The sequence below is a fragment of the Protopterus annectens genome, chromosome 7.part0, assembly GCF_019279795.1.
Source record: "Protopterus annectens isolate FY-2018-M chromosome 7.part0, PAN1.0, whole genome shotgun sequence".
Classification (NCBI taxonomy): domain Eukaryota; kingdom Metazoa; phylum Chordata; order Ceratodontiformes; family Protopteridae; genus Protopterus; species Protopterus annectens.
Window position 1 is genome coordinate 1314393659 of NC_056739.1, and position 18389 is coordinate 1314412047.

Genomic DNA, 18389 nt, shown 5'->3' on the forward strand with positions numbered 1-18389 from the left:
ATCTTCCATACCAAATATTTTCAGAAATTTCTTCAGAAATCTAACTTCTTTTGTTATATTTTCCTCTTCTAGGTTCACCAGTTACATCCTCGCTGTTGCAAATCAAATTTAAGTCCCCACCTATAAGTAATACTCACTGCTGAAAGATGTCTATTTCTTGCAAATTGTATTAAGCTCCATAATAGCAGTTTTAGGTGGAATATAAATACATGTCAGCATATTTCTCCTCCCTAGCCAGTAGCCCCTTACCACCACAAATCTACCATTATTATATTTTTTCTTCTATCACTATTGGAGCTCCTCCTTCCTCTAATGGAAGTTATCCCCTTTTCCTTTGTCTTTACTACACTGCATAATATCCATCTTGAAATCCTTTCTTTATCAAATTTTTTTGTTCACTTGTTTCCAATTGTGTTTTCTGCAGCAGTGCTATTTGTACACTTAATTTCTTAATATAGTTCAATCCTCTTTCCTTTTTGTTTGTACCTGTGAGACCATTCATGTTCCAAAATAATATGGATAGTGTAGCCATTACAATAACAGGTTATTATTCCCACCTATTATATATGACAGCTTTTTTAAATGTCTGTTTCTAGCTTTTGTGTTATATGCACCCACTAATGTTTGGCAGGTTGATGCTTTATGCAGTTGTTTCTTGTCATCTCCATTTGAACCTATGTTACATTTTATAAAATGTTTTCTTTTAATGAAAACCATCAAACAAAAAAAGCAAATACACCCTCAGAATACCCCCATAACATATTAACTTAAAATACACAGACAAAACTATATGCATCTTCAAATAATGAAGTCTAACCCTCCTGATAGGAACAATGTTCCCAAATTGAAAGCTGCAACCACAAGCATTATCAAGTCTAAAATGAATGCTATCCATGCTAAGGCATAGGTTACAACATGTGCTTTTATTTACACTAATTTCTGGCAGTTCTAATTGTGCTTTAATTCCCCTCTCAGATGTGAAAAGCAGCTTATAATGCTTTCAGAAAAGATTAACTTATAGATATGCTCTGGCTTTTATTTTCTACCCCTATACTCAGCTTGTCTCCATGGAAGCATAAAAATGAAAATGTAAGGCTACCCTCAGCTGCAGACTTCTCAACTCAAAGTAAACATTTATTTGCAAAAGGAAAACTTCTCATTACATTCAGTGTCCTCTTATTTACTTGCTTCAAACACACACACATACACACACACACACGCACACACGCGCGCACACACACACACACACACACACACACACACACACACACACACACACACACACACACACACACACACACACACACACACACACACACACACACACACACACACACACACATCATTACTAGTTTAAGCCAAGGGCCTTAATCCAGGCATTTACCAATGCAAAAGCAAGAGAAAACATATCAACTCTACATATATTATAATTTGTGTACTTTTACACCCCACCTCAACAACTTAAAATGATATCATATTAACTTAAACATACTTTTGCCCAGCCTTTCTTCTCTTTTACATTGCGATAACTAAATTTCTTAAAACTAACAAAGTTAAAAAAGAAAAAAAGTAGTTGTTTACTTTAGTGTCTTTATCAGATAAAACAACTGAAATGCTTTACTATATAACAAGTAGTTTATATCATGAAATATTTTACACAAATACTATCAAGAACAAAAATTGTTTTACTTATTTTCTTTTCTTATAGTGTCCTTAAAAACATTAATGACATGAAGTGGGTATCTGCTTTTCAATCCCCCACACGTTTAACAAAGTCAACAAAAATCCAAGTCTTTCACTTTTTCTTGTAATGCTATATTTCACAAATGTGATTGATGCTTTATAATCTCACATTTATTCACTAATTTCAGTGTTGTTGGTCTTCCTATTCATTGCCATCTCTCAACCTCAGACTCTGGTTCAAGTCCAAGGTACTCCTGATTTTTATAGTCATCTCCTGCTCTTTTTTCTGCCTCTCAAGAATTTTCCTTTGGAACATTGGAAAAAGTTTTACTGGCAGTCTCCCAATGATCTTTATTATCAGAAGAATGAGAACCAGAGTCCCTTTCTGCCTCATGACTCAGTTTTCATTTGGCAAAGTTTTGTTATTTCCTCCTTACCCTGTTCTGCTTGAAAAAATTACCTTAATCCTCCAGGTAAAAATATTCTGAAGGCAGCTAGGTACACTCAAGTCACGTCAATTCAAAAAAAAACTTATTGTCATTCAGAAATACACCACACTGTAGCTGAACAAAACTGCGATGGTTCGTTCCCAGTGCAAACACATACATACAGAGAAAAATAATAAAATAACATAAAATAAAAATAAAAAATAGAATAAAATAATACATAATGACCAGACACACTTTACATATAAATAGAATTGAATAACAGCATATGCATGACATTACTATAACATAAGAACTAAGAAGCATATGGAATGGTCACTATTGCACAGTGTGATTTTTATTGCATTTGAGTCTTACAGTAAGGTAAAGTGTGAACCAGCATTAAATATACATAACAGTTAGTTATTGCACATGAAAAAGCTTATTATTTGTAGTACAACAAATCCTGGATATGCAAGGATCTGTACAGTCAGATAAATAACATAACTATGTGGTAGAAGGGGAAGAATGTATTGCCAGTCTCCTGGCTCATTTTTCACAAGAGTTCAGTAGCCTGATGGAGAGAAGTAGGAAACTGTTGTTAAGACTAGAAGTTCTACAGTGCATACTTCTGTATCTCCTACCTGAGGAGAGGCAGGAGAGCATACCATTTGCAGGATGAGAAGGATCATTGGATATCTTCCTGGCTCTGCTGATGCAGCATGATTCATGTAGGTCTTCCAGAGGTGCAATGAGGAACCAATGATTTTCTCTGCTGCCCTTACAACTCGCCTAAGAGCATTGCAATACAGCAGCTGCATTTCACACCTGCATCTCAATATTCCCTGATTGCTGGGATAAATTACTTCTCTTCTTGAATTGGAAAACTATAACTGTTTGGAAAAAAATGCATATGTTTGATTTATTGGAAGTTTTCCAAAATATGAAGTATTTATAATAACAGAATCACACCTCACAAATAATCTAAGATCACAAAACAGGGGTTTTACAATACTCTTTAGATGCAAATATAATACCAGACTTGTAGAATCAACCGGTACATGCAAATATGTTGATTGATGAGAAGAATGGTTTCAGAGCCCTCCTTTTGTGTAAAAATAAAGAAAACAAAGTTCAGAAATGTATCTAAATAGGCAAAATGTATACAAATGCAAGATGCTTAAAACAACTTACTGAAATAACATTAATAATTATACGTAATTTTCTAAACTTAGAAATTATATGATTGTAAAATATTCAGTTAAACAAATATTTAAAAAGATACTATACGAAGAAATACATGAAATTTTACAGACACACATATACACAGTATAGAAAAAACATTAAAAATCAAAATCTACTTAAAGTGATAGGAATTGCAGGACATCTGGCTTCCCGCACTCTGGAACAGGATACCTGTCCATGTTAGGCAGAGCCCCTCACTGACTCTCTTCAAGAGAAATCTGGATGAATGGATGGGTGATCGTAGGTTTACCCCGGGGGTCATCTCTGTGTCATTGCTAGATAGAGGCACAGTAAACTAAATTTAATTTAAATTGTACACTTTTGTATCATTACATGGGGTGGCGAAAGCCACATACAATTTGGCTAGGCTTATAAATGCCCTAGGGCAGATAGCCTAGTACTATACTATGAAACTATCTATTGTTTTTTTATAAGTGACTAAGGTGATTTGGTCATTGGATTTATACTAAAGCAGATTGTCAATGAATGAGTTTCTTTAACATGAGTAAGTATAGTATACAATATGAATGGAAAATTTAGGTTACAATATTAAATGTGTAATACTTTCTTGAGCAGAAAAACATTTTCAGAAAATGTTATGAGTCACTTGAATACCTTGCCAAATTATATATAAAATTCAGACTCTTAGAACTAAAGAAGTACTCATGTGATTATATGAGAGACATAGAGTTTATATGAGGGGTATTGGATTTATCATTGGCAAATAAGCTAACAGTAATTGAATTTAAGTTTATTTGGTATGTTTATGCATGACCAATCTCAGAAACAATTTACTGAGTGGGATGTCAAAGCAGGTTATAAGGAAGCTAAAGAATGACTTGATTTTAGCTGTACTTTTAGTTGCATACAGAACATTTTGTTCTGGGAAATTTAAGTGTTTCTTGAAAGATAGATTGTTTATATGAGTACTACGACATGAGTTATATTGCTTGCACTATATAATGTCTTGATATGCAGCTTTAATTAAATGGATTAAGTGTGTTATGGAGTATAGTTTCCTATGTAAGACTGTCTTCTATGCCTTGATCTATGAGAGTAATCATGCATAGGTTGCCCAATGTAAAGTGAAACTAATGGCAAAGGAAACACACCAGTCTCCTCCAGCAGATTACAACTGAAATGAATGGACTGGAAACAGCACAGCTGAATAACCAAGTGTAGTTAATTTCATGTCTTTAATTTCTAAGTGCAGTTGCCTTTAATCAAGGCATTATCAGAGGCAAAATCAGATATAAAATAACACAGGAAGCAAATCTGTTTACATCTGCCACTTAGTAAATATTTATCCAATAAAAACCCTTATCAAGAACAAGTGTAGCAGCATTTAAAGTGCCAGTGCATATATACAAAGCGCAAATACAAATACATATAAAGCAGACCTAAAAACAAACATAAAAAACATAAAGCTAAATACTATGCTACTTAAGTGTGTAAAAATGCTTACATACTTTTTTTAAAGTAGCAGCTCTTGCTTATAAAATGCAGTTAAGAGATAATATGTCATTTAATCCAGGTTTATTAGTTGCATTTAACTGGCTCTGCTAGTTTAATTCTTTCTGTTCTAATAACAGTTAACATTTTTCAAGAAACGTCTGAATTTACCTTCACAAACTCTCTCAAAAACAGAAATCATAAGTCAGCAAGATGATATAAACATACTCTTCATTTTCAAAACCACAAGGGACTACTAGTGGGGAAGGGGGAGAGGAACCAAAAAAAATGTAAGGTTAAGCTGTTTAACTAACAGTTTAAAATGCAATAACACTTGTACTATGTCCTGCTTGAAGACAGGAACAAACTTAAACCCTTTTTTCAAAGTGAAACATGTGTACCATCCAGTTCAAGGTAACTATAATTAAACACGTTAAAGCCATTATTTGCAACAATTTTGCAACAACTATTGTCAGTCTCTAAACAGTCAGTAAAAAAAAAGTCCCATTTAATTTTTCTTCTTGTTGTTTCTCCTTTTCTGGTCCATTTCGATTGCTTGGGAGAATTTTGTTGCTGATTCCAAAAGGGGGACTCTGGAGAACAATTGTATTGGAAGGTCTTCTTTCATTGTGGTCAGGCTCTCCAGTTCCAAAATTGTCAAATACCTCAGTGTCATTTGTAATGAAGGGGCTAAGGTCTAGATTAAAAGCATGTTCCTGTTGCCTTTCATTACAAGAAGTAAGCACCTTGTTTTGATGGTACTCTTAGGTTTGGGATAAGCATGTTTTTTTGACACACTCTTGTGTATCCCTAAATATTTTTTCCTGTTTTCTTATTTTATTCTTTTTTTTACAAGATTGTTTACCTTATTAAAAATCTTGAAATGTTCTTGATTGTACCATGAAAAAGATGGATCTACGTCAATGCAGTACTCCATTCTCCAAACATTGGATTTTACGGTCATTGTCTGTAATAAGCAGTTTAACTAACTCAATTCCTATGTGATCAAACAGTACAATAACTTCACAGTGTAAAGAGGAATTAGGCAGTAAACCAACTAGAAATGTCCAAAATCTTAAGCCTCTGGGTACTCTTTTATATTTAACACACTCATTTAATTACACATTATCAAGCTGTAAATTATATTCAAACAATCTAATTTGTGAACTAAAAGTACCTTTACCTGTAGGTCCCTGTATCATGAAGTCCGGGTTGGAAAGCCAAGCTTTAAGGTTGAAGTGGGAGCAATTATCAAAAGGGTTAGCATGTACAGATAAGTCCAATGTAGAGCAGCAAGGAACACTGCTGCTTGTAGGATTAAGTAACCCATTTCCTTCCCCCACCACTGGTATTGGAACAAACTTGGAGAACTGCTGAATTAACACTGTGAGATCTGCATGTATAGATTCTATGATAAAGACACAGTCTGCACAGCTTTAAGGCACAAACAATCAGCAACGTTAATAAAAAAGCCTGTGAAAAAATGCCACCAGGTAAAAGAAAAATCCAGCCTGGCTAAATCAACTAATAACACCCAGTAGATCTATAGGAAGACAGCATATGTAGCCAAAAACACTACACATTAATATAAACAGCAGGGAAACACAAAATTGCAGCCCAGCTGAGCTGCTAAAGCAAAACTCAAGACTCAGACCGCCCACAAAGTAATGGAAAGTAGATTCAGGTGTAGCAACTTCCAAGAAAGACTAGTAACCACTCATAGGTTGCCCAATGTAAGGTGAAACTTCAATGGCAAAGGAAACATACCAGACTCCTCCAGCAGACCACAACTGAAATGAACAGACTGGAAAAGCACAGCTGATTAACCAAGTGTAGTTAATTTAATGCCTTTAATTTCTAAGCACTTTTGGCTTAAATAAAGGCATCATCAGAGGTAAAATCAGAGATAAAATAACACAGAAAGCAAATCTGTTTAAATCTACGTAAATATTTAACCAATAAATGGATTAAGTATGTTGTAGAGCATGTGTCTTCTTGATAAGTGGTCCTGTCTGTCAAATTCATTGAGCAAAATGAGTCAGGATTTGCATCACTTATCAGTGATCACTTTTTCACTGGGTTACAGTGACCTCAAAGTGGGAATTATAAAGCTCAGGAGGTGTTGGAGGGGGTGTTTATCCCATGAGGATAGAGGTGGACTTGTCCCCATGCAAAAGTCATTTTGAAAGTGTTGCTTTTGTTCATATTGCCCATGAGATTATTTGTAATAGTGAGCACTCGAGCATGTACAGTAAGAGCAAATATTGCGGAGCTTTCATATTGCAAGATTTGTTATCTCTAGTTTGTAGCTAAACAATAAAGCAAACACCAAATGCAGAAACAAATAGTGTTTATTCTCAAAGAAAACAGCAAGAATCAGAACTTGCCATTTATTTCTCATTTATTTCCTTAACAGAGGACCAAAAAATACTGAAAGAGGAGTTGCGACAAGGATATACTATTTAAATTGTATTTATTTTTTGTTAATTTGGTTAGTCCCACTAAGCCAGCAACCTCTTTTACATGGAGTCTCTAGGCAGTATATATACTGACTAAGAGGGGTCAGACTGTGGTTGTGGGGACTACAGGTGCATGACTTTCTCTTATCTATTACATTATATTGACACATTTCCAATGTAGTGCATACAATGATATCAGTGTAAGTCCATTTATGCTATTCCACACTTATGACCAGCAGAAAAGGGCTGAAAAGATTAACTTGTATAACTTGTTTGACACTGTGCTTTTACTTTGTTATGGGAATGTTGCCATACAAGAGGAAAGAACTAATCTTAGTTAGACAATAGATAGTAGGTGCCGTTTACTCTGTCCTTTTCTTTACTGGCTGGTCTTCTGGTATTTTTCTTACTACTCAAAGCCAGGTCACTTATGTGACAAATGGGATTAATTCCTGTGCCACATTTGGCCAAGCAGTTTTATTTTATTAAGAGTGATGTCTTCTCAAAGTATAGTTCCATAGATAAAACCTTGTCGCCAAGAAAACTGTCCTATTCATTATAGCCTGCCTATTTTACCTGGCTTGTTATGCATTGTCAACATAGACAGGGCACTCTAATAAGGAGAAAGAGTCAACGGAGGAACATTTACTGACTCTTGATTATTATTAAAAAATATAACTGAGTTAACAAGCAAAGACATGACTCAAACAGTACCGTTATTGTTAATAAAAGTGACAGAAACAGAAAACAACTTTATTTGTCATGACATACTACTCACAGCAGAAATTCAACACCTTTTTGCTCAATACTCATAAATGTGATGACAAAACAGTTAACCAATGAGAGAAAGTTATGCTGGGACTACAAAATAGTACATTTCCACTAAAAGTCAACAATCAAAAAGAAAAAAAAAAGAAATCACTTAAAAAAAGCACCTTTGCAGTTGGGATTTGTTGCTTTGTACCAATTGACATGTAAGACATAAGGGCTACGCCTGTCCTACCCTTGCTATAGGAATTCTGAGCATGCTGTATTCCAGGGAAAAGAGAACTCTCGGGGGTACTACACTCTTGATGTCTGAAATGCAAAGCAAAGGAATCGTGCATTAGTGACCCCACATTATAATGTCAGTCACTAATGTGTTATATTTAACCATGTCAGCCCTTTCAGCATAGACACTTTATGTAGCCTCATCATCTTCTCTGTAGCTTATGGTTGCATAGAATTAATAAGTTTTACTATGGTAAATTGACTCCCAACTTGCTAAAGTAAATCAGTCCTAAAATATAAAGAAAGTACAAACAGAACAAACTTCATGATTTTGTATGACTTTTGTTTCATATACTTACAACACAGCTGCATCGCTCTCAGGTAAAGGAAATGCCATGCAAGGCTGAACTCAGGTATACATAAAAACTATGATCTCTCACTAAAACTGATACTTTAGGAAACATGGCTGAGAGAAAGAAACATTAGGGAAATGTGATCATGGGGATGACAATCAGTCATTTAGATGTCAACAACTTGCAGAGTAACCATTATTTGAAGATAAAGTCATGCAAAAATGCTTATTTCTGTTTAACAAAATCACTAGACTCATTAACTGCAAGAAATTATATTATATAATTATATTTTAAACGGCATAGGTAATTACTAGGCTAACTGCCCTTGCAGGCTATTTTAAGCCTAGCCAATTTCTCTTTTGGTGTTTGAATTAACTTATCCCATTTCGTGTTAGGCTGGTCTTACTCATCCCATGGTTGATAATTATGTATTACCCCTAGTGAGAATAATTGAGTTTATACCATAGATAATTTGTGGGGAGGCAGACATGGGATAAAGCATTTAGAAGCTGCCTTTCTCCATTAATGGTACAGAGGGCAATTCTAGGGTAAATTTTCTGTTTGCTATCCATAGGTCCAAGTGGTGTTTGAATATGGACAGGATGACCTCTTTTTTGCATGGATGGGAAGTCTGTTCTAGAGCAGTGACATCATCTATGAGATGTACACACCTTTCCAAATCATTCTCTTAATGTTGCAGAAGAGGTTTCAATCCATGATTCTCAACTTCTTAGCACAAAAAATCTGTACTAAGCCAGAAATAATGGGGGGGGGGCAAACATTTTGAATGTCGTTCTTATAAACTTAGAAATTGCTAGAATAAAAGTTCTTGTGTTACCATGCATTTTCTAGAGGATATGAAGACTGAAACTCAAATGCTTGTCATTATTTAGTGAATTTAATCCTCACTGATATGCCACAAAAATCCAGAAAATTATAAGTTTTATGAGGAAAAGACCACAAATATGAGGCAAAAATCTGGATAGTTGAGAGGTATGTTTCAATCTCTAGACCTTATTATTTTTGTATTATTCAGCGATTTTATTTATTTATTTGTATTTGATAACATGTTGAAGTCATGTCCACAAGGGATAAAATCTGGAAATCATGGCAGAAAAACAAAGACCCTTTAACTCTACTACAATACAAGCAAACTCTGTAACCAGGCAAAATGTCTACTAATCAGAGATAAAAAAGCCCACTACCTCCACCTACAAAGCCAACATAAATATAATCCCAAAACATTCTGGTCCTCCATTAACCAACTATTACACCCAGACTCTCCAAGCAACCCATCCCCTGACCCACACAAAACCCCACACTGAACTTGCAACCCTCTTCAGTTCCTACTTCATTGATACCATAGCTAACCTAAACACCACCTTTCCTAGAGTTAACACCACCACCACCAAGACAGCTGATGACCACATCATCTCAGAAAACAATCCTACCCTCGACTCCAACCTAATATTCTCCCCATACCCACCAACACAATAAAAAATACTTTTACTTAAGCTAAAACCTTGTACTGTGGCCCCTGAAAATCTACCTCCACACTTCCTGCAGGTAGCTGCAAACTCTATAGCTTATCCCATCAGCATACTCATTAATTGATCAATTAAAGATTCCCTTGTCCCAGACATCTTGAAAAAAACATTCATTCTCCCCTTACACAAAGGAGGTACCAACACAGACACCACAAACATTCAGCCCATAGCAATTCTCTCACCTCTCTATAATACTGGAAAAATGCATCCATGCCCAATTCCTCAACCACCTGTTTGAAAATGAAATTCTATCACCCACTCAGCATAGTTTCAGACCAGGTCACAGCACCACTACTGCCATCCTCTTCATCCTTTATACAGTTATGGGCATGGGATTGTGGAAAATTAATCGCTTCTCTTTTCCTTGACTTCTCCAAAGCTTTAGATATAATTTCCCACACCATCCTCCTCTCTAAACTATCCACCCTCCACATTTCTCCCCCTACCCTACAATGGTTCAATAACTATCTCTCCAATAGACAGCAATCTACCAAATAGCAACAGTCTTACTTGACCTTCCTCAATACACCCACACAGGTACTGTAAGCCTCCATACTTGGTCCTCTCTTATTTAGCATCTTTATTAACAACTTTAACTAAACTAGTCCACAATGCTCAGTAATCCAGTATGCTGATGACTCTACAATAATACGAACTGCAAATTTCAGCTCTGAATTCCAGCAAATCACCTAGAATGCCTCATCGCTAATGAATCTTGTATGCTTAACAATAATCTTTTCCTAAATTTGAAAAAAAAACTAAACTAGTACTTTTTACCTCTAAGTAAACCATGCCCCTAGATAAAAAAACTCCTTGCTATGCAAGCCCAAGACAATACCACTATAGAAACTGTGCCACACACTAAAGTACTAGGCATTATTATAGATGAAAACCTTAACTTTGACCTACACATAAACAATAACATAAAAAAAAAAACACACACCAAAAGCTTGGTATGGTCTACAGGCAAACACACTTTCTTGCTCTCTCCACTAGACAAACCATTGTAATCACTTTCTATTACCTTCTCTTCTTTATGGCACCCCTCTCCTCACTAATATCCAAAATTCTACAAAATCCAAACTTGATGTGTGTTACAACAGAACAGGCAAATTTGCCACCAAGGCCACTTTTTCATCCCACCACTGTAACTCACTGAAACAATTAGGCTGGCTGGAACTCCCTCACCATCTCTCATTCACCCAACTAACTACAGTGCAAAAATAATCTATGGACCCACAGACTGTCCTGCTCTCTCAACACTACTTGCTAAATACCAACCCAGCAGGCAACTAAGATCTGAAAATCATCTGCTTCTAAAAGTAGAAAAGCCCACCTTACCTGCTTGTCAATTCCTCTACTCCTTCACCATCGCCAAACTTTGGAACTCACTTCCATCTTCTATAAGAAATACAGGTAGCACCACCACCTTCAAACAAATACTGAAAAATCATCTCAACTCTTACTGGCTGTGTACCTTCTCTATAACCTAACCTCTTCCTTCTCCTTATATGATAACTAAACGTGTGTGCTTTTTACTACTGCTGACTGATGACATTTTCTCCATAATTATTATTTTTTCATTCACTTGTTAATACTGGCACAATAATGCTGATTAATGTACAGCAGAGAGTCGATTATCCAAACTAATTGGGACCAAGGGTATTTCAGATAATCAAACTGTTCGGATAATCAAACATACATTGAATTGCATAAAAACTTCTAAGATCTTGTTTTTTCTGCACTCAGGGAATACACTTTTTAACCATTCAGCAAGTCTAGTGGACAATAAAGAATATCTTTTACACACAAGCAGGCTGCAAGTTCAAAAAAACATGCACAAGCTGATACGTATAACATTTACATATTCATTCTTTATGATTTTTCCTACCAAAAACTTTGGAAGAGTGGGTTCAGATAATTGACTGTTCGGATAATCAATGTTCAGATAATTGACTCTCTACTGTATCTCTGTTTATACATCTCTGATTGAATTCATCTGGCAACCAACTAAATTCCTGCTTTTGTGTATATATTCTCTATATATTATTGCAATCAAACCAACTAAATTCCTGTTTTTATGTATATATCCTGTATATATTACTGTAATCAAATCAACTAAATTACTTTATTATGTATATATTCAGTATATATTACTATAATCACTATGTGAAACACTGTTTCTAATTCTGCACCAATTAATTTTTTCTGTATCTATGTTCTTGTTGGAGCTTTTCTCCCTGGGCATCCACTGAAAATGGGCTCTTTTAGGCTGAGTGGACTTTCCCAGTAAATAAATGCAATAAATAAATAAACAAATAAATAAACAGATAAATAAATAAATAAATAAATAAATAAATAAATAAATAAATAACCAGGTAGATGCACTGTTCCAAAGACTATTTAAAGCTTGACCCTGGCCAAAATGGCTTGAACAATAGAGGAAGTTATAACTGTAGGAAAAATTATAATAAAACAAATGGCAAATCTTATAAAAACAGAGCTAAAATAAAGCCTTATAAATGGTAGTAAGTGAAAAGGAATGAATAATTATAAAAATTGAAGCTATGCAGAAGAGAAAGAGTCTAAAGTAGTACAGAAAGGTGTAGGAAGAGTATAATCAAATAGTAGATAAAGAGAGGTAGGAAGAGGAATAACTAAGAAAATGATGCGTAATGAAAACCATAATGCAGACAGCACATACGAAGGACGAAAGGTACTATACTTCAAGGAAGAATGTAAATGGAAAGAGAAAAATAAAGAGATGTATAAAGCATACATATAATAGCTTTACTATCCAAGGAATATGTAGATATAAAACTCCTTCTACCTTTATCAAGCAAAGTGCAATTCTGCGGTATTGGTTTATTTTTACTCATAACTGAATCACCTGGCACTTTTACCAGTCGCGATGTACCTCATGACATCCAGCAAATTATTGGATCCAATGCAAATAAAAGTGTATGTGATAGTGGCTCAGCCCCTTTAGAACAGGTGTCTTTCAGAAGGTTGGAATGGATAAAGAAATTACAGCAAGAATCAAACAAACTCTTTGAAGAAGTAAGATTCTAATAAACTGCTTCACCAACAAGGGGCCAAGCTGAAACAGAACCACTGGAGCAATCACCACATAAATTAATAGTGACTGTTTTAATATCTTTGCTAAAAATGCAATCTTTATCAAATATTACTACTATAACCAATGGTACTGGTGATTTCAATATATACAGTTATTCCAGTAAAATATGTATTCATTCCCACACAGATTTATTATCAAAGGGTTTAACTTTTTTTCCTACAAAAAGAGTGAACCTTGTGAATACGTTAATTGATTTAAAGTTATTCATCCATAAGCTGAATTTGGATCTGTGGTTTGCAGATCAGAACAGAGCAGGGGTTACTGCTCAACTAACTAGACATAGTGCACTTAACCCTTCCCTTAATCAGAATCTACTAATGTTTGAAAAAGTTTGTGAAAGTGATATTTGGTATATTTTGAGTCATTCTTGTGGTCAGAAAAGCTGTAATTTAGCTGCAGATGAAAATGAGTTGTTAAATGATATTGTGGAAGATAAAAAAATATACATATAATGAAACCTGATAAAGGGGGAGAGTGGTGGTTATGGACCGGGGTTATTATTTAGATCATATGAATACACTATTACCAGATGATACATATGAAGAAATGTCACTCAACGAGTTAAACGTTGCTTATTTAAAAATTGATTATTTGTTGAATGATATGCTATTTCAAGGGCAGATCTCTAAGAATGAGTACAATTTTATTTACAATAAAAAAAACAGCAATAGCTAGTGTGATGAAATTAGATAGTCCCCGGGATTCATGAACCTTGCGCCAGGCGCCAGCATAGCGTCGGCGTTATAACGCCAAATATGGCTGCTTAGCGATTCAGGTATGAATGAATTCCACGTGCACTACCGGCGTGCGCCGGACCGTCCCCGCCCCTGGCGTAGGTATGCAAAACACACTGTGTGCGGTATTGCACCATGCAAATGAGGGCAAATAGCGATCCACGAAGTGGCGCAGGCGTAGCGTAAGGACGCAATGTAAACCAAAAAAACGGTTTACATTTACCCAAACATACCGGAGGAGTAACGGAAGGCTGTCAAAGTCAGGTATCATATAGATGCAATATGCCAATGTGGAAAGGCACCGAGAATGTCCAAAGAAAATATGCACAAAATGTAAAATATGACATAAATGGCACGTACGTAGAAAGAACAGCAGACCCCGGGATGTGTGCACAGAAGTTGTAAAGCAATGAAATAATATGATAATGTCCGAAAAGAGCATTATAACACAAATCAGCTGCACAGCCACCACACACCATAGTATGTATGTAAAGCTGCAACCCCAGCGCAATGGTTGTCAAGGAGTGGAGGCGGTGTCCGCGCCGTAACCAGGTATTAGTAGTCAATTCCATGCAAATGAGGCAGATAATAGTGAATCGCAAAACGGCGCCAGCGTAAGGATGGAGCAAACGGCGAGCGGTACTACACCGAGGAGTGGCCTACACGAGATACATGTCAACCACACAGGGGTGTGCCACTGTAGGAGGAAGGATATTGGAGGACAGCAAATCTGGGCTGTACAATGCACATCACAGCATCATGACTGGCGTGTTAGGAAATAGATGCGCTGACAGTACAGAATGCGCGTACAAATGCATGTGGACGAGGATGACTACGTTCCCGAAACCAGTCATGTGACGGCCTCACCGGCAACAACCAGGGATATAGGAAGGTAATGCGGAGAATACGAGGAAATGCGGAAGCAGTGTAAATGTATCCGTAACGAGCAATTAACACCAATCAATGCAGGAAAGGCAAACGCCGGCAGCTGATAAGTCTGCATGCAGACTCCTGCAGAACGGGAAAGGGGAGGCATATGAGAGCAAAGATAATAGGGGATGTAGTAGAAATGCAAAGAGCAAAGAACCGAAATAGCACAGCCAAGTACAGAGGTAGCATAACTGCGGCTGCAGATAAAATGCATCATATGCCATGTGCCTGCAGGATGCAGTAATGTAAGATGCCAGGCGAAGGCAATGCAGGCAACTGTAATGTAACACAACAGGCAGTACCGTTGCAGCTGCAAGCGTAAAACCACGGAAATAATCCATGGATAGGGCCGCACAGACACACCCAATGACATCACCGGGTATACAGCACAACAGTAATAAATGTGAATGCACAACACACAGCGATTTCCCAAACGCCGCACCGTAGGGTGTAAACAGACGGGAACTTTAACATGTATATGCTGGGTGCCGCCGTGGCCGTGATGCATAGGTATGTGGCAGAGACAGACGGAGTTGCGGAGGGTGGTGCCGACAACTACCGTGAGGCCTCACAGGAGAAGGAGAGTGTTCAGACCAAGGGTGACCTACCAGGGGCTGCGAGACCTGGAGATAGTAGAGTGCTACAGGGTGGACAGGGACACGTTACAGCAAATAGTGGAGCTGTGCCGGCCGCCTGAGAACAAGAGACAACAGAGGGGAGCCCATCCCAGTGGACACAAAGGTATGTGTGAGCTTGCGAATACTGGCTACAGGTACCTTTCAAAGGCCCACCGGGACATAATGGGCATCTCACAGGCATCAGCATCCAGGGTACTACACCAGTTCCTGGATGCCATGTTACCACATGCCCATGAGCACATAAAGTTCCCCACATCTCAGGAGGAGTTGGCTAGCAATATGCGCCGCTTCCACCGTGTGGCACAATACCGGAGGTCCTGGGTGCGATAGACTGTACGCACATAGAAATCAAGTCACCACCTGGGGAGCAGGGTAGACGCTACATAAACCGCAAGGGATACCCTCCATCAATTGCCAGGTCGTGTGCAATGCGCAGGGCATTATCATGGATGTGTGTGCTGGCAGCCCTGGAAGCTACCACGACTCCCATATCTGGCATGCCTCACAGCTGTATCAGGTATTCGCCAGTGGGGACATCACACAAGGTCACCTTGTGGGGGATGCTGGCTACGCACTGGAGCCGTGGTTGATGACACCCATCAGAAATGCACACACACACATGCAAGAACGCCATAATGAGGCACACGCACAAACGAGAATAATCATAGAGCGTGTGTTCGGGATCTTGAAATCACGGTTCCGGTGCTTGGATACATCCGGTGGAGCCTTGCAGTACTCTCCAGGCACAAGTGCCCACATATTCATAGTATGTTGTATGCTACACAATATGATTCTGCGGAAACAGCTGCTGCAGGGACATAATGCCGGAGGGCCACCAAGCCCGCCACAACTGCCAGGGCAAGCACAGGCACAGGGCATGCGGCGCCACGGACACACTGAGCCAGCCCCAGTAGGTAGACAGAGGCGTACCCAATATGCCTACGCCCTGGCAAAGAGGGAACGCATAGCACATACTTTGACAGTGTAGGCCCCATGGACTGACACCTCCTGACCTGCACACACAGTAAAATGGACGCCACACAAACATGTCCGCCCGTAATGTGTACCGTATGCGGACGTATGTGTGACTCCAACAAAGGCACCGCCAAACACTGCACACCCAATAGCCAGCAGAGCATGGAACGCCAACACCTCAACGACGCTGGTTCAACAGCACACGGCGTAGCCATATGCTGCCACTATCGCCGCAAGTCGACCACACATGTACGCATGTGCATACACAGATACGGAAATACATATCAGTACACATGTAGAAATATATGTACGCATACACAGATAGAAAGGACAACAGGGTAATATGGAACCCAGGGATGCAAGTTCACAGATAAGTAAGACGCGAAATCACCACATATTAAACATAGTGACCGACAACCCGATCATCCTGGAGGGTGGGCAGGGCAGGTAACGCCAGCCATGGAAATGTTAACCTGCATCAATACATATCCGCGTGTCGGGATGGTCAGCCGTCCACGGTACAGTAACGGGATATGTGTAGTGTCGCCACCTGTCCCACGTTGTGAGGGACAGTCCACCTTTGGGCAGTTGTGTCCTGCAAAACATTGACAAAATGGCAAATGTCCTGAGATTGTAGGACAAAACCATTTCCCATAATTACTTTATTAGTTGCAGAAAACAGTTATTTTGTAGAAGAAACATCTAAATATGATAATAAACAGAATAAGCAACTGTAATGCTACAGCTTTGTATTCCGTCAAAAAAGTGAATCGCTGTCCTTTGTACTGGCCGTGGGTATGTGTTGGCATGCAAAATCTGACGTACCTACTAAAAATGTCCCACTTTGGCCATTTGAAAAGGTGGCAACCCTACATATGTGCGTGTCATATCCATAGGACATGAGTGCGGAGATACACGCCGCCACCGGCGATGCGGCCAACGTAGGTATTGTGTTCAACCGTCGGTGCGAAAGCGGAAAGCATACCAGTGATGTGTACGACATTATGAGGAACGTACCTCATTTGGGGTGTAAAACAGTTCATGTTCCTCGCAGTTCCTCCAAGTTCCACATTGAAAATGTCTCTCAAACATCCATTGTTAGGAATGTACATAAATGACACCCTGGTAAATAGAATGTACTCATAGTAAGTTAGTAAAGGTTCTCCACTGTAAGTAAAGCAGCATATCATAATCAACCTATGACCTACTTAGCTGAAGTTGTCACTATGCCATTACTATGTGTTCCACATTATGCCCATGTGTTTCACATTACTACTGTGTATGTTCCCCACTCCGGAAATAGAAGGTTGACAGCCATGGCGGCAATATGTGTATGTGTGAGGTGAGGTTGTCGTGTGTTCCGCTGTGTGTGTGTGTGTAATGTGTGTGCCAGTGTAAACTGTGTATGAAGGTGACATGTCACAGGCGGAGTGTAATAACAGGCGTAGGCATACAGTACAGGAACCATAGGCGTATGTACAGCAGTACCCACAAAGTAGTACTGACATCTCCTCAGTGGCTATGCACGTGGCGACGTAAAATGATGCAAAGCGCAAATGTCCCAAAGTGTACCACAGGGCCATAGCAAACAGGAGATGCAAAGGACGCAAGTACAAACCACGACCGTAGGTATGGCGGCCATAACGTAGACTCCACACGGTCCGTCGGCAACGTTACACAGCATCAGGCATGTACGGCGAAAATACGAATGTGCCATTCCGGCACCGATCGTGAACACTCACGGTCCGGTAAATACCGCGGTGTGTTCCACGACCGTGACGTAAGCAAGCGGTACACGAATAGGAGGCTACCGGTAGCA